Source organism: Nomascus leucogenys, chromosome 12 (assembly GCF_006542625.1).
Source record: "Nomascus leucogenys isolate Asia chromosome 12, Asia_NLE_v1, whole genome shotgun sequence".
Taxonomy (NCBI): domain Eukaryota; kingdom Metazoa; phylum Chordata; class Mammalia; order Primates; family Hylobatidae; genus Nomascus; species Nomascus leucogenys.
The window spans coordinates 64,580,390-64,602,337 of NC_044392.1; the positions used below are offsets into that span (position 1 = coordinate 64,580,390).

The 21,948-nt window shown below is 40.4% G+C and overlaps 1 pseudogene; it reads right to left on the minus strand.

Moving 5' to 3' along the window:
- Window positions 1-15,346: 15,346 nt before the first annotated feature.
- On the minus strand, window positions 15,347-15,797 carry LOC101178698 (annotated as a pseudogene).
- Window positions 15,798-21,948: the final 6,151 nt, after the last annotated feature.

Here is a 21,948-nt window from a genome sequence, read left to right on the forward strand (position 1 = left end):
GTGTTACTTTTTCTTTTGGAAGCGTAGCCTCCAAGTCTTTAAGCCGGAGTCTGAAATTAAAATGTCCATAGGACCAGGCACCTGCCATAAAGATTGAAGCATGTGAAAGCACATGGCCATCTGTTTGACAGTACCTAGGTCACATATGAAACCCTTTTGCCTTGACAAAAAAAAATTATCTGAGCATGACGGCTTGTGCTTGTAGTCTCAGCTACTTGGGAGGCTGAGGTGGGAGGATAACCTGAGCCCTGGAGATTGAGGCTGCATTGAGCCACGATGGTGCCACTGCACTCCAGCCTGGGTGACAAAACAAGACCCTGTCTCAAAATAAATAAATAAATAAATATTTCTGATGAATCTGAGTTGTTTTTCTGCCCCGTCTTCTGCATGCACTTTATTCAAGGGCAACTTGCCTTCCAGTTTCTAATTTATCTATGTTTTTTTCTTATTTATAAGCTTCCTTGAACTTATCTCTTAGCCATACATTGATTGGGTCTTCTGTCTATCATCTAATCCAAAGCATAGATCAATGGGTGGTCAAGATTCTTGCCTCTGTTTATGATAGTTGTTAGTTGCAGATAATGGAATCCACTAAAGGTAATTTAAGAAAAAAGGCATTAGATGGTATTAGAGTTTCTGGGAGGATCAGGAAACCTAATGGTTTAGGTTAATGTATGTATGGGATACTATACATCTGGAAACAATATGTCCAGGAGATATGTATGACTCACTTTTTAAGACATACTGTTAAAGGTCTCAGCTTTTACCCTACTTGCAACCTAACAACCTAGCCTTTTGCCGTGTGTGTATGCACACTACAGAAAAACAAGACCTGTGGGTCAGAGACAAGTCAATGTATTAATAATAGCAAAAGCCAGATCAAAATCTTTTGCCAGTTCCACAAGCTACAAGGGAGATGCAATGAGGACCAAACTGTGCCTGCACATTCAGTGGGTGCATTTCAAGAGAGAAACCCCAAATTAGGAAACTATGATGTTATATATATGGCTGCTGATGACCAGCCCATTTTTCCCCTCTTCTTCCTTGTTGAGAGATAGAGATTTATCTGCAGTACTCAAGGCTATTTGCTATTCGAATATCCTTGAAAAGATAGTCCAAGATGTGCGGAAAGGCCAGATCCATGGAGAATACCTTGGGACTATTCTAGCAGTAATCCCACTGCTGTCACTGCCTGCAGCTCAGCATCCGTGATGTTGGAGACTGGATACTAGAATCTCTACCTCAGCTTTTCCAGAAGAGCTGGTCTCACCTATACATTAATTACCTTTATTCTATAATTCACCTAAGTTTCCTATAGGCACATTTGCTTAGCAGAACCTAAGTCACAGATGAAATCTTTACTTCAGGGAATCTGAGAATTCTAGGTTTAGCTTGCTAGCCTATGTCACAGGAAAGCACACTGGAGGGGGTTAAATGAGTACCGAGTTAGGCAATGTTACAGCTGTAAGGATCACTCTGGGGGTATGCAACATACATACATACATATTATTCTTCTCATACTTGAGTATCCTAACAACAATTGCAAAAAGCGCCCTTACCTAATATAATGCAAAAATTCATCCTCTCAATGAAAATGTGGTAGTGATGGGGGCAACTAAAAATGGAATACGAACCGTAACAAATGAACTCTACTTAACAACAAAAATGTAACTGCGCTGAAGAGGTTAGGAAAGAAAAGTACTAACCTTGGTAATTTTAACTTTGGAAAATAGGATTTTGAATTTATATGGAAAGGCTGAAGACAAAAAGAACTATACACAAATACTGCACTCTAGTTAGTAGATTTATTTCTTACCGGTGTATACATTAGCAATTTTTTTTTTTTTTTAAAACCTTTATTTTAGGTTCACGGGCAGGGGTGAAGTTTTGTTACACAAGGTAAACTTGTGTCACAAGGGTTTGTTGTACAGATTATTTCATCAGCCAGGTATTAAGCCCAGTACCCAATAGTTACCTTTTTCCCCTCCTCCCACTTCTCCCACCCTCCACCCTCAAGAAAACCTCAGTTTCTGTTGTTTCCTTCTTTGTGATTATGAGTGCTCATCATTTAGCTCCCACTTGTAAGTGAGAATATGTGGTATTTGTTTATCTGTTCCTGCATTAGTTAGCTAAGGATAATCGCCTCCAGCTCCATCCATGCTCCCACAAAATACATGATCTTGTTTTTTTGTGTGTGTATGGTTTTCTTTTTTTTTTTTGAAACAGGGTCTCGCTCTGTCTGTCGCCCAGGCTGGAGTGCAGTGGCGCGATCTCGGCTCACTGCAAGCTCCGCCTCCCGGGTTCACGCCATTCTCCTGCCTTAGCCTCCCAAGTACGACTTACAGAATGGGTAAGACTACGGGCGTGTGCCACCAAGCCCAGCTAATTTTTTGTATTTTTTAGTAGAGACGGAGTTTCACCATGTTAGCCAGGATGGTCTCAATCTCCTGACCTCGTGATCCACCCGCCTCGGCCTCCCAAAGTGCTAGGATTACAGGCGTGAGCCACCCCGCCCGGCCGATCTTGTTGTTTTTTTTGTGGCTGCATAATATTCCATGGTGTGTATATACCACATTTTCTTTATCCAGTTTCTCACTGATGGGCATTAGGTTGATTCCAGGTCTTTGCTATTGTGAATAGTGTTGCAATGAACATTCGCCTGCACGTGTGCTGTATCCTTTTTTTTTTTTTTTTTTTTTATCTGAGGCAGGGTGTCACTCTATCGCCCAGGCTGGAGTGCAGTGGCACAATCATGGCTCACTGCAGCCTTGACCTCCCCAGGCTCAGGTGATCGTCCCATCTCGGCTTCCCTGGTAGCTGGGACCACAGGCATGCACCACCACACCCAACTAATTTTTGTATTTTTGGTAGAGACAGGGATTGGCCATGTTGCCCAGGCTGATCTCAAAGTGCTGGGATTATAGCTGAGAGCCGCCGTACCTGGCCACATATGTCTTTATGGTAGAGCGATTTCTATTCCTCTGGGTATATACCCAGTAATGGGATTGCTGGGTTAAATGGTAGTTCTGCTTTTAGCTCTTTGAGGAATAGCCATACTGTTTTCCACATCGGTTGAACTAATTTACACTCCCATCAACAGTGTATAAGTGTTCCCTTTTCTCTGCAACCTTGCCAGCATCTGTTATTTGTTGACGTTTTAATAATAGCCATTCTGACTGGTGTGAGATGGTATCTCATTCTCGTTTTGATTTGCATTTCTCTGATGACCAGTGATGTTGAGTTTTTTTTTCATATGCTTATTGGCCACATGTATGTGTTCTTTTGAAAAGTGTCTGTTCATGTCCTTTGCCCACTTTTTGATGGGGTTGTTTGTTTTTCTCTTGTAAATTTGTTTAAGTTCCTTATAGATGCTGGCTATTAGATCTTTGTCAGATGCATAGTCTGTAAATATTTTCTCCCATTCTGTAAGTTGTCTGTTTACTCTGTTGATAGTTTCCTTTGCTGTGCAGAAGCTCTTAAGTTTTAGATCCCACTTGTCAACTTTTCCTTTTGTTGTGATTGTTTTTGGCAACTTGTCATGAAATCTTTGCCCATTCCTATGTCCAGGATGGTATTGCCTAGGTGTGTTCCAGAGTTTTTATAGTTTTTGGTTTTACATTTAAGTCTTTTTTTTTTTTTTTGAGACGGAGTCTCGCTCTGTCACCCAGGCTGGAGTGCAGTGGCGCAATCTCGGCTCACTGCAAGCTCCTCCTCCCGGGTTCATGCCATTCTCCTGCCTCAGCCTCTCTGAGTAGCTGGGACTACAGGCGCCCGCCACCACGCCCGGCTAATTTTTTGTATTTTTAGTAGATACGGGGTTTCACTGTGGTCTCGATCTCCTGACCTCGTGATCCACCCGCCTTGGCCTCCCAAAGTGCTGGGATTACAAGTGTGAGCCACCACGCCCGGCCACATTTAAGTCTTTAATCCATTTTGAGTTGATTTTTGTATACGGTTTAAGGAAGGGGTCCAGTTTCAATCTTCTGCATATGGCTAGCCAGTTCTCCCAGCACCTTTTATTGAATAGGGAGTCATTTCTCTTTTGTTTTTATCAGCTTTGTTGAAGATCAACTGGTCATAGGTGTGCATTCTTATTTCTGGGCTCTCTACTCTGTTCCATTGGTCTATGTACCTGTTTCTGTACCAGTACAATGCTGTTTGGTTACTGTAGTCCTGTAGTATAGTTTAAAGTTGGGTGATGTCTCTAGCTTTGTTCTTTTTGCTTAGGATTGCCTTGGCTATTCGGGCTCTGTTTTGGTTCCATATGAATTTTAAAATAGTTTTTTTCTAGTTCTATGAAGAATGTTCGTAGTTTGATAGGAATAGCATTGAATCTGTAAATTGCTTTGGGCAGTAGGCCATTTTAATGATATTGATTCTTCCTATCCACAAGCATGGGATATTATTACATTTGTTTGTGTCTTCTCTGATATCTTTGAGCAGTGTTTTTTAATTCTCATTGTAGAGATCTTTCACCTCCCTGGTTAGCTGTATCCCTAAGTATTCTATCCTTTTTGTGGCAATTGTAATTCCCAAATTAGAAAGGGATTGCCTTTCTAATTTGGCTCTTGGCTTGGCTGTTGGTGTATAGGAATGCTAGTTATTTTTGTACATTGATTTTGTGTTCTGAAATTTTCTGAAGTTGTTTATCAGCTGAAGGAGCTTTTAGGCTGAGACTATGGGTTTTTTTAGATATAGTATCATGTGGTCTGTAAACAGAGATAGTTTGACTTTCTCTCTTCCTATTTACATGCCATTTTTTTTCTTTCTCTTGCCTGATTACTCTGGCTAGGAACAATTCTTAAACTACCTCATGTATCTTCCAAAAGTAAGCAAGTAAATAAATGTCCTGTAGATAATGAGAGCTGTGTTTCTCACTGTCACAGAAATAAGTTATAAATAGGGAAAGAGAAGAGGCTAGAATGAACCCTTTGGTATTGGAATTGAAGGTATTTCAGTATTTAATTATGGTTTTATTTAAATATATTTTAAAATATATATTATAATAATATATTTTAAAATATATTTAAAACCATGATTATATATCCATACAGAAATTGATATAAAAATATGTATAACATATATTTCCCAGCTTTAACTGCTGAGAGGCCCTTGAAACAATTATAATATTATAATAATATATTTATAAATACGTATTTAAAAATATATTTAAAACCATGATTATATATCCATACAGAAATTGATATAAAATATGTAAACATAAATATATTTCCCAGCTTTAACTGCTGAGAGGCCCTTGAAGCAATTATATTCCAGTAGCAATATCTAGTGCCCAGATATTGGTTTTTAAATTCCATTCTTCAATAAAAAGGAACCAGGAGTCCCTGAAGAAATGGCTGATTCTTGGGCTGAGGTGAAGAAAGTAGAAGAAAAGACTGTAACATCTTATGGTTACAGAGAGTAGTAAAGAAGTGCAGGCCAGGCGCGGTGGCTCAAGCTTGTAATCCCAGCACTTTGGGAGGCCGAGGCGGGCGGATCACCAGGTCAGGAGATCGAGACCACGGTGAAACCCCGCCTCTACTAAAAATACAAAAAAGTTAGCCGAGCGTGGTGGCGGGCGCCTGTACTCCCAGCTACTCAGAGAGGCTGAGGCAGGAGAATGGTGTGAACCTGGGAGGCGGAGCTTGCAGCGAGCCGAGATCGCGCCACTGCACTCCAACCTGGGTGAGAGAGCAAGACTCCGTCTCAAAAAAAAAAAAAAAAAAAAAAGAAGTGCTTAAAAAGATGGTTGAGCCATGTCAAAAGGATACAAGATCCACCTTGAAGATGTTCCCAATGGCCAATCAAATCTGGGACGATTTGAGCAACAAAGTAAATGATAAATATAATAATAAAATGAATTATAGTTCACAGAATAAAGTAAATATCAGAGTCTATACTGTTGTCAATAAATAATTGAATAAATAAATAATTAGGGAAGAAACGGCAGCTCTTCCTTACAGTAGAATGCCACTTAATAAATGTAAAAGTGGTAGAAACAGAAAATCATGATTTGGCAAACACTACATGGTAATAATTGCTAGAGACAAGAAATATCATGGGATGTTAAAATTATTGTATAAAAATATGATAAGAAACAGGATATTTGCACAGTCTCAAAATATTCTGCTGCAAGATTTTAATTATAAAGGGAAAATAGTAACTTTATAATGAATGAAGCAAGGCAGACACAATTTAAACCAAATGATCAAAGTTGACATTACTTTCTCATCAACAATGAGACATGTCAACATTATGTAGCACCCGATGTACTGAGAAAGACACAATATCAGTTCTGTGATATTCTTTTCAAAAATACATAACTTGAATTCAAACATAGAAAACATCAGACATACCCAAATTGAGAAACATTCTAAAAAGATAACTGGCCGGTCCTCTTCAAATGTATGCAGGCCATTAAAGACAGGAATTGTTCCAAGTTGGAGGAGACTAAGGAGATACGACATCTAAATGCACTATAGGGTCATGGATTGCATTCTGGAACAAAGAAGACGTTTTCTTCAAGATAGGGTTAGTATAGAACAAATCTTACCATGTCCATTGCTACACTGGCCTGTGACACCTCTCACCTGGGTTACTAAGATAGCCTTCTTGGCTTCTCTGCTTTAAACCTTGTCCCCTGTGCTCTATTCCCAACCCAGCAGCCAAACTTTAGTCTTACAATGTTCCTTCGCAATGGCCCCTGATTTCGCTCAGGGTGAAAGACAAAGTGTTTACAACGGCCTAGGAGACTCTCCAGGATCAGGCCTCTCTCCTCACACCGTGCTGCAGTTCTGCCCATCTCCTTGTTGTTTCTTGAACACCCAGACACGGTTCTGACTCAGGACCTTTGAATGAACTGTTCTCCTGGCCTAGAACACTCTTTTCTCAGATGTTCCATAGCTCATTACCTCCATTCTGTCTTTTATTTAGTAATTCCTTTTTCAACAAGGCTTAAGCTGATCACCCCGTTGAATACTGCAAACTGCATGCTCCCTGCCCCCACACTCTTGATGTTCCTTACCCTGACTTACTTTTTCTTCATTCCATAGCAGCAAACCTTAGCTTTTTGAGGAACCATCACACTGTTTTCCACAGCAGATGTACTATTTTACATTCCCATCACAGTGTATGACAGTTCCAATTTCTCTACATCCTTGCCAACACTCATTTTCTATTTTTTATTATAGTCACCTTAGTAGGTGTGACATGGTACCATTTTGTGGTTTCAATTTGCATTTCCCTGATCATTAATGATGTTGAGCATGTTTTCTTGCACTTATTGGGCATATTTAACCCTCTTTTGAGTTTTTTTTGTTTATTATATTTTAATTTCCATGGTTTTATTTTATAGACTGTTTTTGCTTCATAATTGCCCTCACTAGTTTCATAACCTCCTTTTCTTTTTTGTGGGTGCTATTTCTACTTTATATATTGGAATGTTAATATATACTATTTCAAAATCATTTTTTCAAATCATCGTCCTTTTATGAATATTTCCATTCATGTTTTCCCATTTGTCGGATCTGCTGACTGAAAGACATTTTCTAATTCTTGTTCAAAGGATCATCATCATCTGACCATGCTTCCTCAGTGGCCCTACAGTGTACATCACCCCAGGGCAAGTCCTGTGTTTCCTGCTCAGTTCAGTGTCCTCCCCTTGTGCAGGTGGATCAACTTGGACCAGTATCTGGTCCCTGTGTGATGTGGATCTCGTCCAGTCTCAGACTCTCATTTGTCTCTGCTTTTGGCCACAGGCAAGGTTTCTACAGCCTTAACCTATCACATTGCCTGGGAGTGATCGTTTTCTCCCGTTTCACACTTCTTCCTGTTCAGGTGCAGAGCTGGGTGCTGCAGCAGCTGCAGGCTGCTAGAGTCTGCTGAGAAAGCATGCCAGAACCAGGAAGGGAAACCCCCTTTTCTCCTACAGTGTTTCTCTAGCATCCTGTACTGACGAAGCCTAAAATCATGCCAGCTGGCAAAGGAAAGCTATTTAAAAGGTCCAGTACCATATTTGCAGAGCAAGCAATAGAGAAGGAATGAATCTGGAACTGAGAGATAATATACTGATAATGCTCAGTAGATTACAAATATCTTTGCCAACTCTTTAACCCTTTCAATGATGCCTTTAGAGAAACAGAAATTCATAATTTTAATGTGTTCCAAGTTATAAGTTATTCCTTTATAGTTAATGAGTTATTTTTGTGTCCTGTTTAAGAAATCTTTCTTGCTATGGTTATGACAATTTTTAAATGTTATTTTCTAATAGCATTACTGTTTTATCTTTCACTAGAATTGATTTTTTTGCATGTGATGTGAAGTAGTCATTTTCCATGTGGTTATTTAATTACCCAGCACCATTCATTGAAAATACTATCCTTTTTTTTCCCACTGCTTTTCAGTGCCACCTTGGTTATAGATAAAATATCCATAATGAATCTGTTTCTGGACTCTCTGTTCTGGTTGTCTGTGTCTCAGTTGTCCCACATGTAACTATATCTAACCAAATAGATCCTTCACCATTTAGTTTCTAGGTCTACCCCATCTAAGTAACCACATCTTACATCCTGAGTTTATCATTACCTTAATTTCTTGAGATATAAGTTCAATTGTGGTAGGTGAATTTCCAGAGTATATATCTTTATTGTAGTTGTTTTAACTTTACAAAAAGGGTCTCATATACTTCATGGGGGACTTTTAAAAAACCTAACATTATATGTACTATTTATGGTTTCTCCAGAAAATGTTGAGGGTTTAGCTGAGGCACACATGAGCTAAGCTGCCTCTATGTAATGTCTGCCAGTGTTTGTCCTAATCTCCATCTCAGGCTAGCTGAACACCTTCCCCTGCCTTAGAATTTCTCATTTCCTTCCCATCTCACTCTCCACACTCTTTTACTCCTGCGTCCTAGGATCACCTTGCAATTAAACTACCTTCTCACAAGTCAGGCTCTGTTTTCAGGCAAAGTCGAACCAGGGCAGTGGATAACTAGCTGCCTCTGGCACTACCCCTCATAGTTAATAATAGCAGAAATAATATGACACTTACCAGGCACTAGACACCAGACCAGGCAATTTACATATTGTACTTTATTTAATGTATATAATAGCTTACGATGTAGTCACTACTTGTTATCCCCATTTTGCCAACGATGAAACAAGCACAGAAGTTGTTAAGTTCAGTCATGTGCTGCGTAAGACAATTTGGTCAACAATGAACTGCATATATGATGGTGGTCCCATAAGATTATCATATTGTGCATTTACCATACCTTTTCTATGTTTAGATACACAAATACTTACCATTGTGTTATAATCACCCACAGTGTTCAGTAAAGTAACAGGTTGTATAGTTTGTAGTCCAGAAGCAATACCATATACCCTAGGTGTGTAGTAGGCCATACCATCTAGGTTTGTGTAAGTACATTCTGTGATGTTTGCACAATAACAGAATTGCCTAACAACACATTTCTCAGAGCACGTCTCCATATTTAAGGGACGCACAACCATGGCTTGTCTGAGGTCACATAAGTAAGTGGCAGAGCCAGGATGCAAGTCAGAGCTGTCTGGTGTCTGAGTGCATGCTCTCAACCACTTTTCTATACTTCCTGTCACTGCCCAAGGTACATCACGAAGATTTCATAAAAGACAGGTGAAATAGAACTATGTGAACAGAATGCAAATGTAAAGTAAGATGCTAATATTTATTAGGCTGAAAGATCACAGAGGGCATAAACAGATGTCTATCCATTATTTAGCCCCACTGCACCTACTCTGTGGTGGTCAGTAGAGCTGGATGATTGATAATTATGACCACAAGCAAAGTTCATCATGGCCAAGGAATAGAACTTGAACGTTCACATTTCCCTTCTTCTGTGAGGCGAATGCACTTTCCCCATATCTACTCTCTAAAGACCTGACAAATGCCAGTTAACCCAAGAGCTGGGAGAACCTGGGACAAAGTTGGGTTCCTCACATTAAGGCTTAGTTTCCTTAACATCAAGTGTGGCAGAAGCATGATGTAGCAAAAGCATGGACTTTGGAGTTAGGCCCACTTGGATTCAAATCCTAGCTCAGCAATTGCTGGCTGTGTGACATTAGTTATATTATTTAATCTCTCTGAATATCAATCTTTTTACAGAAAAAGTTGGGATGATTTTAGCCTATTCATCAGGACTTAGAAAAATTTGCAAGTGGCAAACACTCGAAGGAGTGTAAGCAACAAGGGAATGTATTAGTTCTCTTTACGCAGGTGGGTCTAGATCACTGTCTTGTGATCATGCACTCTCTCTCCCCCCCCACCCCCTGCAACACACATATACACAAACACACACACATGCATACACAAACGTCTCTGCTAGCTTTTATTTGATTTTATTCTGCAGATAATCTTCATCTAGTTAAAACAATCACTACTGAAATCCCCAAGCTTGTATTTTTCCAGTGGAAATACTTGTTTCACCTAACAATTATATTTCAATCTCAAGAATGACTCTAGGCCACACGCAGTGGCTCACGCCTGTAATCCCAACACTCTGGGAGGCCAAAGCACGTGGATCACCTGAGGTCAGGAGTATGGGACCAGCCTGACAAACATGGCGAAACCCTGTCTCCACTAAAAATACAAAAAATTATCCAGGCGTGGTGGCGGGCACCTGTAATCCCAGCTACTCAGAAGGCTGAGGCAGGAGAATTGCTTGAACCTGGAGGCAGAGGTTGCAGTGAGCTGAGATCGCACCATTGCACTCCAGCCTGAGCAACAAGAGCAAAACTTTATTACACACACACAAAAAAAGAATGACTCTAATGGCCTTCATGGGAGTCATGCATGACTCCTGGTATCATCATTGTTTCTAGGGGAACGAAGTGCTAAAATCTTTCTGGACTGAAATAAAGTACCCATTGCTGAGGTTAGAGTTGGGAGAGAGTAACACCAACACTGTTCACCTCGTTAGAAGTACACTGGATAGGGGAAAGGTGAATTTCTAAGGAAGGACTTTGGAACCAACAAAATGCAATATAACCTGTGGTATTATGGTGAAAACAGGCTAAAATATGACATATAAAGCACCTGGTATTTTATGCTTGCTTCCGACTACACTGAAGGAACCATTGTTCCTGCTACAACAATTAGCAAAAGCCAACTAAATTACAAAAATTATGGTGTTAAATGCATCAGAGCATTATGGAGGCAATCAGGACAAGATAAACTGATAAAATCCAGAGACATGAGAACCCTTCTGAGGTGAGATGAAAAGAGCCAGCCACCTTTTTTCTCTGCAGACATTTGCCAATTTTGTACACATGCTGAGATATGCCCAAGAAGAAAGCCAATTGCTAAGGAAGGGCGAAATCAGCAACATATTTAAAGGTCACATTGAACTAGAATGACATGTGGAAAACTTCCGGGACCCCAAATACGTGACCAGTTTTCAAAAGGGCATTTGCTAGTTTCCGGAGTCATACAGGAGGCTGTTAAACCTTACCAAAAGCTTCTAAAAGGCAGATTGAATTCTCTTACAGTGTTCTCATGGAACTTTTAGAAAACAAAGACTTACCACGGAAAAGTGTCCACCTCAAACGTGTGTCTTCCCTTCAAGACATTTGCCAGATTTGAAGCTACACGGAGCAGGAAGCCATAGAGTTGAGCTGGGAACTTCTGATGATGAGAGATGAACCCCCTTAAGTCTTTCAAAGCTTAAGAAGAGATAGATAACCACCAACTGTGAAAGCCAGCTAATTCCAATCTATTTAGGGATTGAACTGGGTCAGGATTGAGTTGCAGCTTTTGAAATATTCATCTGCCTCTGATTTGTCCCTGTTGCTCTGGAATGACTTCTCTGGGATTTTGTTTGACAGTTCGTGGTTATCTGTCTCTTCTTAAGTTTTGAAAGACTTAAGGGAGTTCATCTCTCATCATCAGAAATTCCCAGCTCAACTCTATGGCCTCCTGCCCCATGCAGCTTCAAATTGGCAAATATCTTGAAGGGAAGACACATGTTTGAGGTGGACACTTTCCCGTGATAAGTGTTTTCTAAGCACCAAGAAAACACTGGAAGAGAATTCACTATAAGAGAATTCGCTCTGCATTTTAGAAGGTTTTGGTAAGGTTGCATCATCAGTAGTTTAATATTGAACACATAGCAAGGGCTTCATTAGACTTCTACTAATTTTGAGAAAGAAAACCTCTACATTCTGTGCCTGTTTTCCCCAGGACCCAGTGTGAAGCTCCATGTTGATCTTCCCAGTATCATCATTTGTCTAGGACATGGTGCCTACCTCTTTCCATTCTCATTTAAAATGTGTCTGGTCTCATCATTCCATTCCCAGCCAACAGGAAAAGGTAAACTATAGGCATGATAATATTAAAAGTAATGGCAAAAACCACAATTACTTTTGCACCAACCTAATAGGAGCTCTTTAATGAACTCGAACTGGCAAAATATGTATATTTTAACAGGACAGTTTGAAGTCCCCGTCTATACAGTTGGCTCATTCCATACTTATTAATGGGTGCCTCTACATAGAAGCCACTGTGTTGAGTACAGTCTGTGATATTTCAGGAACCAGGCTCCCACAAGACTTTAAAAATGATGAGGGGAATGATGTATCCCGGAGAATTCAGAGGCTGCTCTGCACTTTACATACATCCTTTCATCTTAGGCTGAGGAAACACTCAGAGAGCTTATCTGCTAATAACATGCTGCAAAGAAGACTGTCCAAACGTAGGAAGGGAACACTTAGAAAGTTTTCTGGAGTGTTAAAGGGACGAACACTATCGTGTTAAAGGATTGAGAGGTCAGACATGGATGTGAGATGGGGGAAATTTTAGAATAGCTGGAAAGGTGATGTTTTGGCTGCTTTGACGTGGGTGGGGAAAAGGGTTAGTCTCAGACAATACAAATGAACAGTTACATGTTGTCCTCACCTAGGAAAGAGCTGTGGAGATGTTAGGAGCCATTTCACATCTGACTTGGATTGTGAAACGTCAGTCACACTTTTCAACCTTTCAAAACCCTGTTTTTGTAAGGTAGGAATATTGCCACCAGGTGGCAGCAGTTATCAGGATTAAGTTTTTACATGCAGGCAGGAAACACCTAGGAAAGATGAGAAAAGCAATTAATATAGTTTTCCATAGAAAATTTTTTTTATTATACTTTAAGTTCTAGGGTACATGTGCACAACGTGCAGGTTTGATACACAGGTGTACATGTGCCATGTTGGTTTGCTGCACCTATCAACTCATCATTTACATTAGGTATTTCTCCTAATGCTATCCCTCCCCCAGCCTCCTACCCCCCAACAGGCCCCGGTGTGTGATGTTCCCCGCCCTGTGTCCAAGTGATCTCATTGTTCAGTTCCCACCCATGAGTGAGAACATGCGGTGTTTGGTTTTCTGTCCTTGTGATAATTTGCTGAGAATGATGGTTTCCAGCTTCATCCATGTCCCTGCAAAGGACATTAACTCATCCATTTTTATGGCTGCATAGTATTCCATGGTGTATATGTGGACATTTTCCTAATCCAGTCTATCATTGATGGACATTTGCACTGGTTCCAAGTCTTTGCTATTGTGAGTAGTGCTGCAATAAACATACGTGTGCATGTGTCTTTATAGTAGCACAATTTATAATCCTTTGGGTATATACCTAGTAATGGGATGGCTGGGTCAAATGGTATTCCTAGTTCTAGATCCTTGAGGGACCGCCACACTGTCTTCCACAATGGTTGAATTAATTTACATTCCCACCAACAGTGTAAAACGTTCCTATTTCTCCACATCCTCTCCAGCATGTGTTGTTTCCTGACTTTTTAATGGTTGCCATTCTAACTGGCATGAGATGATGTCTTACTGTGGTTTTAATTTGCATTTCTCTGATGACCAGTGATGATGAGCATTTTTTCATGTGTCTGTGGCTGCATAGATGTCTTCTTATGAGAAGTGTCTGCTTGTATCCTTTGCCCACTTTTTGATGGGGTTGTTTGTTTTTTTCTTGTAAATTTGTTTGAGTTCTTTGTAGATTCTGGATATTAGCCCTTTATCAGATGGGTAGATGGCAAAAATTTTCTCCCATTCTGTAGGTTGCCTGTTCACTCTGATGACAGTTTCTTTTGCTGTGCAGTAGCTCTTCAGTTTAATTAGATCCCATTTGTCTGTTTTGGCTTTTGTTGCCATTGCTTTTGGTGTTTTAGTCATGAAGTCCTTGCCCATGCCTATGTCCTGAATGGCATTGCCTAGGTTTTCTTCTAGGGTTTTTATGGTTTTAGGTCTAACATTTAAGTCTTTAATCCATCTTGAATTAGTTTTTGTATGAGGTGTAAGGAAGGGATCCAGTTTCAGCTTTCTACATATGGTTAGCCAGTTTTCTCACCACAATTTATTAAATAGGGAATCCTTTCCCCATTTCTTGTTTTTGTCAGGTTTGTCAAAGATAAGATGGTTGTAGATGTGTGGTATTATGTCTGAGGGCTCTGTTCTGTTCCATTGGTCTATATCTCTGTTTTGGTACCAGTACCATGCTGTTTTGGTTACTGTAGCCTTGTAGTATAGTTTGAAGTCAGGTAGCATGATGTCTCCAGCTTTGTCTTTTTGCTTAGCAAATTGTCTTGGCAATGCGGGCTCTTTTTTGGTTCCATATGAACTTTAAAGTAGTTTTTTCCAATTCTGTAAAGAAAGTCATTGGTAGCTTGATGGGGATGGCATTGAATCTATACATTACCTTGGGCAGTATGGCCATTTTCGCAATATTGATTCTTCCTATCCATGAGCATGGAATGTTCTTCCATTTGTTTGTGTCCTCTTTTATTTTGTTGAGCAGTGATTTGTAGTTCTTCTTGAGGTCCTTCACATCCCTTGTAAGTTGGATTCCTAGGTATTTTATTCTCTTTGGAGCAATTGTGAATGGGAGTTGACTCATGATTTGGCTCTCTGTTTGTCTGTTATTGGTGTATAGGAATGCTTGTGATTTTTGCACATTGATTTTGTATCCTGAGACTTTGCTGAAGTTGCTTATCAGCTTAAGGAGATTTTGGGCTGAGACAATGGGGTTTTCTAAATATACACTCATGTCATCTGCAAACAGGGACAATTTGACTTCTTCATTTCCTAATTGAATACCCTTTACTTCTTTCTCTTATACAACATCCAAAATATGTGAGATTCTGCAGCAAACTGGGAGTACCTTCAGGATTGGCCTGTTATCTTCTTTAGAACTAAGTTCATCTTAAAAATTTAAGAAGGTGGACATTTCAACACCATCAAGTGCATTTAGGTGACATGTTTAACCTGACTTCCTTGAATGACCTAGTTAGTAAACTAGTCACTAGTAATTTGGTCACCAGGCAAATCAAGCCTGCAAGAAAGGAAGCCAATATTCAAAATGCCATGTTACCATCTAAACCCATACAAATTAGTTTATTTCCAACAATAATAGGTAACTTCAATAATGAGAATCTAACTAAAGCAAGCTCCTCCAACAAGACCAAGACAGCATCTCTTCTTCTAAGGCTTAGGTTTTGCCCAGAATTCCCGATACACGGAATAGCCCATACCAACAGTCATTGCTCCTACGACAAAGCCTTGGGCTGCCACACGCATGTGGATCAGATGAATGGACATTTTAGTATTTCCCCTGCTCTTCAGTTTGTATAATCCATATGCAACAATTGCTGCAAAACCTGCTATTCCAACGGGTACAAATAGTGCCTCTTTAGCTTTTCGATAAGTTTGGATCCCTGATCTTCCTCATATGAAGGAAGGGAAACACCTGTGTCTGTTGACATAGTGATTGCTTGAAGAATCTCCCTAGAGTGAGAAAACATCTCACCCGCCAACCGGCTTCTGATCCCTGCATGCACACCCAGTCCTCCCGGCTTCTCCCCACCCCTAGAGATATAATTTCCAGAAAGTTCTCAACACAGTTACTGAGAGATAATCAAATTCAAGTCACTACAAGTCATCTGAGGTTTTTCGGCAGGTACCAATCTGCTAGAACAATTATAATATTTGCAAAGCCAGAGTTAGAAAATTCTATCTGCTCCCGTTTTCTAGAAAATAGCAACCAATGGCCTTGCACAGTGGCTCATGCCTGTAATCCCAGCACTCTGGGAGGCCAAGGCAGGTGGATCACGAGGTCAGGAGATAGAGACCATCCTGGCTAACACGGTGAAACCCTGTCTCTACTAAAAATACAAAAAATTAGTCAGGCATGGTGGCGGGCGCCTGTAGTCCCAGCTACTCGGGAGGCTGAGGCAGGAGAATGGTGTGAATCTGGGAGGTGGAGGTTGTAGTGAGCCGAGATCGTGCCACTGCACTCCAGCCACAACAGAGTGAGACTCCGTCAAAAAAAAAAGAAAGAAAATAACAACCAACAAAAGCTCCCCCATAGCTTAAGGTCTGTTCCACTTTGCTTATCATTTGTGGGGTGGGGACAAGACTTATTAATATGTGAGTGTTCCCCACCTTCCTCTAACACCCTTCTGTCTTCATTGTACTAAATAAAGACCTTGGCTGTCCAATTCCTATATTTTTGTGAAAGAGAATTGGGGGACTGCCAAAAACCAACAGATATTGGTGAGAATGTGGAGAAAAGGGAACACTTACACACTGTTGGTGGGAAAGTAAATTAGCACAACCACTATAGAAAACAATAGGAGATTTCTCAAATAACTGAAAATAGAACTACCCTTTGATCCAGTAATCCCACTCCCAGGTACCTACCCAAAGGAAAAGAAATCATTATATCTAAAGGACACCTGCACTCACATGTTTATTGCAGCACAATTCACAACAGCAAAGTCATGGAATCAACGTTAAGTGTTCATCAACAGATGATTGCATTAAAAAATGTGGTATACATATTTCATGTAATACTACACAGCCAAAAAAAATGTTTTTTGCAGCAACATGGATGGAATCAATGGGAGAGAAAAATAAGGAGGCAGTCTCTGCCTGAGTATGGAATTGCAGCATAGACATTAAGGACTCCGTAGTCCTTATCAGAGGCTATTATCACAAGCGAAATGATTCAGAAACAGAAAGTCAAACACCAAATGTTCTCCCTCATAAGAAGAAGCTAAACATACGGAGTGGAATAGTAGACAATGGAGACTACAAAAGGTAGGAGGGTGGAAGAGGGATGATGGATGAAATACTGCCTATTGGGTGCAATGTGCACTATTCAGGTGATGGGTACACTAAAAGCCCAGACTTCACCATTACACAGTATATCCACGTAACACACCTCCATCTGTAACCCTAAATCTATAAAAATAAAAACAATAAAAATAAAAAAAAAAAAGAGAAAGAAAACACATGGATAGCTAATGACAGTTTCAGAAAAGCATTTATCTCCCTATTGTCACCTGTCAGCCCATACTCAGTTGTCTGCTTGTTGAATGGATGCCTTCTGATTCTGGTCCAAGTACACTTTTATCCACAGGTGGACTTTCTCAAGGAGAACAATTTTGCTGGGTCCATGGTTTGGACCATTGATTTGGGTGACTTCTCAAGGTCCTTCTGCAATGAGAGGAAATACCTGCTCATAAGCAAGCTGAAGTCACACCTGAGTCTGTCCTCAGGTGCGTCATGACTAAGTCCAACATGCTGTTCTGAAGAAGATGCAGGTTAGGCTGCAAAGAACAGCAAAGACAGAGAGGCCACGGTGCATGGAGACAGCCAGGGAACTTCTAGGCCCTCACAGCTGAGAAAAAGGGATACACTTACAGAAAGTGCCCTCTTAGAAATCTGTTTTTTAGTTGTGGGATCAGTGCTAAGTTTGATAGCTAGAATTTGAATACACTAGATACCCTAGACCTAGGCCTTGTTGCTCAGAAAAATTTAGGCCAGGAACTGGGAATCCTGAAAACCAGCTTAATATACAGACATGTCTTGTTTTATTGCACTTCACTTCATTGTGCTTTGCAGATATTGTATTTTTCACAAATTGAAGGTTTGCAGCAACCCTGTGATAAGAAAATCTATCAGGGCTGTTTTTCCAACAGCATGTGCTCATTTTGTGTCTCTATGTTACGTTTTGGTAATTCTCACAATATTTCAAATGTTTTTACTACTATTATTTCTACTATGGTGATCTATGATTAGTGATCTTGAATGTTGTCATTCTAATTGTTTTGGGACACCAGTAATAGCACTCATGTAAGACAATGAACTTAACCAATAAATGTATGTGTTCTGACTGCTTCACTGACTGGCCGTTTCCCTATCTCTCTTCCTCTCCCAGAGCCTCCCTATTCCCCAAGACAGAATAAAATTGAAATTAGGCCAATTAACTAACCCTACAATATCCTAAGTGTTCAAGTGAAAGGAAAAGTTGCATATCTCTCACTTTAAGTCAAAAGCTAAGCTTAGTGAGGAAGGCATGTTGAAAGCCAAGATGTGCCAAAAGCTAGGCCTTTTGTACCAGTTAGCCGTGTTGTGAATGCAGAGGAAAAAGTTCTTGAAAGAAATTAAAAGTGCTAGTCTAGTGAACACATGATTGATAAAAAAGTAAAACAGTCTTATTGCCATATGAAGAAAGTTTTAGTGGTCTAGATAGAAGATCAAACCAGCCATAACTTTCCCTTAAGTCAAAGACTAATCCAGAGCCAGGCGCTAACTCTCTTCAATTCTATGAAGACTGAGAGGAGTGATGAAGCTAAAGAAAAAAAGTGTGAAGCTAGCAGAGGTTGGTTCATGAGGTTTAAAGAAAGAAGCCACCTCTACAACATGAAAGAGTAAGGCAAAGCAGCAAGTGTTGACATAGAAGCTGCAACAAGTTATCCAGGTGATGTAGTTAAGATCATTGGTAAAGGAGGCTACACTAAATAACAGATTTAGTTATTTAGGTAGCTAAGGTAGACAAGACATCCTTCTGTTGGAAGAACATGCTCATCTAGGACTTTTGTAACTACAGAGGATAAGTCAATGCCTGGCTTCAAAGCTTCAAAGGACAGGTTGACTCTCTTGTTAGGAGCTAATGCAGCTGGTGACTTTAAGTTGAAGCCAATCCTCATTAACCATTCTGAAAATCCTAGGTCCCTTAATAATTAATGTTCAAATTACTCCGCCTGTGGTGTATCAGTGGAACAATAAGGCATGGATCACAGCACATCTGTTTACAGTATGGCTTCTTGAATATTTTTAGACCACCGTTGAGACCTACTGCTCAGAAAAAATGTCTTTTAAAATATTACTGGCCGTTGACAATGCATCTAGTTACCAAAGGGCCTGGATGGAGATATACAGAGAGATTATTGTTGTTTTTATGCCTGCTAAACACAACATCCATTCTGCAGCAAATGGATCAATAGTAATTTTGACTTCCAAGTCTTATCATTTAGGAAATACATTTTATAAGGCTATAGCTGCTGTACAGAGCGATTCCTCTGATTAATCTGGGAAAAGTAAATGGAAAACCTTCTGGAGAGAATTCACCATTCTAAGATACTATCAACAACCTGTGTGATTCAAGGGAAGATGTCAAAATATCAACGTTAACAGAAGTTTGGAAGTAGTTGATTCCAACCCTTATGGATGACTTTGATGTGTTCAAGACTTTAGTGGAGGAAGTCACTGCAGATGTGGTGGAAATAGCAAGAGAACTAGAATTAGAAGCGGAGCCTGAAGATGGGACTGAATTGCTGCAATTTCATGATAAAACATGAACAAATGATGAGTTGCTTCTTATGGATGAGCAAAGAATGTAGTTTCTTGAGATAAAATCTACTCTTGGTGAAGATGCTGTGAACATTGTTGAAATGACCACAAAGGATTTAGAATATTACATAAACTTAGTTGATAAAGTAGCAGCAGAGTTTGAGAGAATTGACTCCAATTTTGAGAGAAGTTCTACTGTGGGTGAAATGTTTTCAAGTAGCATTGCATACTACACAGAAATCTTTCATGAAAGGAAGTCAATTTGAATTTGATGTAGCAGACTTTATTGTTATCTTAAGAAATTGGTACAGCCACCCCAACCTTTAGCAACCACCATCAGTCAGCAACCATCAACATTGAGGCAAGATGCTCCATCAGCAAAAAGATTATGGCTCACTGAAGGTGTAGATAGTTGTTAACATTTTTTAGCAATAAAATATTTTAAAATTAAGGTATGTACACTGTTTTAGACATAATGCTATTTCACACTTAATAGACTACAGTAGAGTGTAAACATAACTTTTATATGCACCAGGAAACCAAAAAACTTGTGTGACTCATTTTATTGCAACATTTACTTTATTGTGGTGGCCTGGAACCGAGCCTGCAACATCTTTGAGGTATGCCTGTATATACTGGCATTTATCTCTGAGCTAGATCAATTCTCTCACTCATGGCAGTGCACCATTTCCTAATTTAGATGCATAAATTTTGTTGTCTGGGTCTTGGTGAGGATGGCTAGAGGGACATCATAAAAAGGATCAGGGACAAACACTCAGGTGGCTGATGGGTCTCAACATATGAAGCAAGAAACTCCTGCCCTTCATGGGCTTTATATGTTCCTTGGATTAAGCATCCCTTGGGGCAGGTCCAAAACTGGAGACAGAGAAGTGGAAGATGCTCTCCGAGAGGTTCCTTAGGTCTCTAAGGAAATTAATATAATTATTGATTTTTAGAACTGTAAAAACCTATGAGAGATTATAAAATGATTTGCTTGGCTGGGCATGGTGGCTAATGCCTGTAATCCCAATACTTTGGGAGGCCGAGGCAGGTGGATCATGAGCTCAGAAGTTCGAGACCGGCCTGGCCAATATGGTGAAACCCTATCTGTACTACAGAACACAAAAAATTAGCTGGGAGTGGTGGCGCATGCCTGTAGTCCTGGCTACTCAGGAGACTGAGGCAGGAGAATTGCTTGAACTCAGGAGGCAGAGGTTGCGGTGAGCCAAGATCGTGCCACTGCACTCCAGCCTGGGCGACAGGGTGAGACTCTGTCTCAAAAAAACAAAAAAAAAATTATTTGCTCAAATTAAACAGTGAGCCAGAAAATTTTAGTGGTTGAGAGCATTCTACTGGTAGAGGAAAATGAAATATTAAACTTCTGAATCACCGTGGAAGAGGAAAGAAGGGAAAAACAGTGCTGAAACAAAGCAAGCAAACACAGAGCACAAAAGACAAAGCATAGGCCAGGCGCAGTGGCTCACGCCTGTAATCCCAGCACTTTGGGAGGCAGAGGTGGGTGGATCACGAGGTCAGGAGATCGAGACCATCCTGGCTAACACAGTGAAACCCCATCTCTACTAAACATACAAAAAATTAGCCGGGCATGGCGGCGGGTGCCTGTAGTCCCAGCTACTCGGGAGGCTGAGGCAGGAGAATGGCCTGAACCCGGGAGGCGGAGGTTGCAGTGAGCCGAGATTGTGCCACTGCACTCCAGCCTGGGTGACAGAGCGAGACTCCGTCTCCAAAAAAAAAAAAAAGACAAAGCATAACAAGGTAACAAAAACCCAAATATATTACATATGACAGAAATACTGACAGGTAAGCCTCCCCTATCAAAACCCAAATATTAATGAATCTCAACATAAAGTCCTTTCCTATCACTGTAGGGTTGGGTTTATTTCCCCTCTAGTGGAACTGGAATGGAAGCCCAGGCTTAACATCCTGCTAGGACCCCAGAGGCCTTTGTTTCCCTCCTCCCTGCTTTGGACATCTGTCCCCGTGCAGCATTCTTCCCAGCTACAGCTTCCCTCCAGTTCTCCGAGAACAGAACTGATATAGGGGAATGTGCAGAGCTGCTTGTTTCTATGTTTAAAAGAGGTTATGATGATGCTTTGAAATGTTTTTATTCTTTCAGAATGTATTCCACTAGCTGTCAACAGCTGGTATAACCGACCTGTGACACCCAGAAGTGAAGGCTTCTGTGCTAATATTGGCAGAGACAGTGGCAGTGGTGGAGAAGGTGGCAGTGATGGGGGAAGTGATGGAGAAGGCTGCAGTGATAGGGGCAGT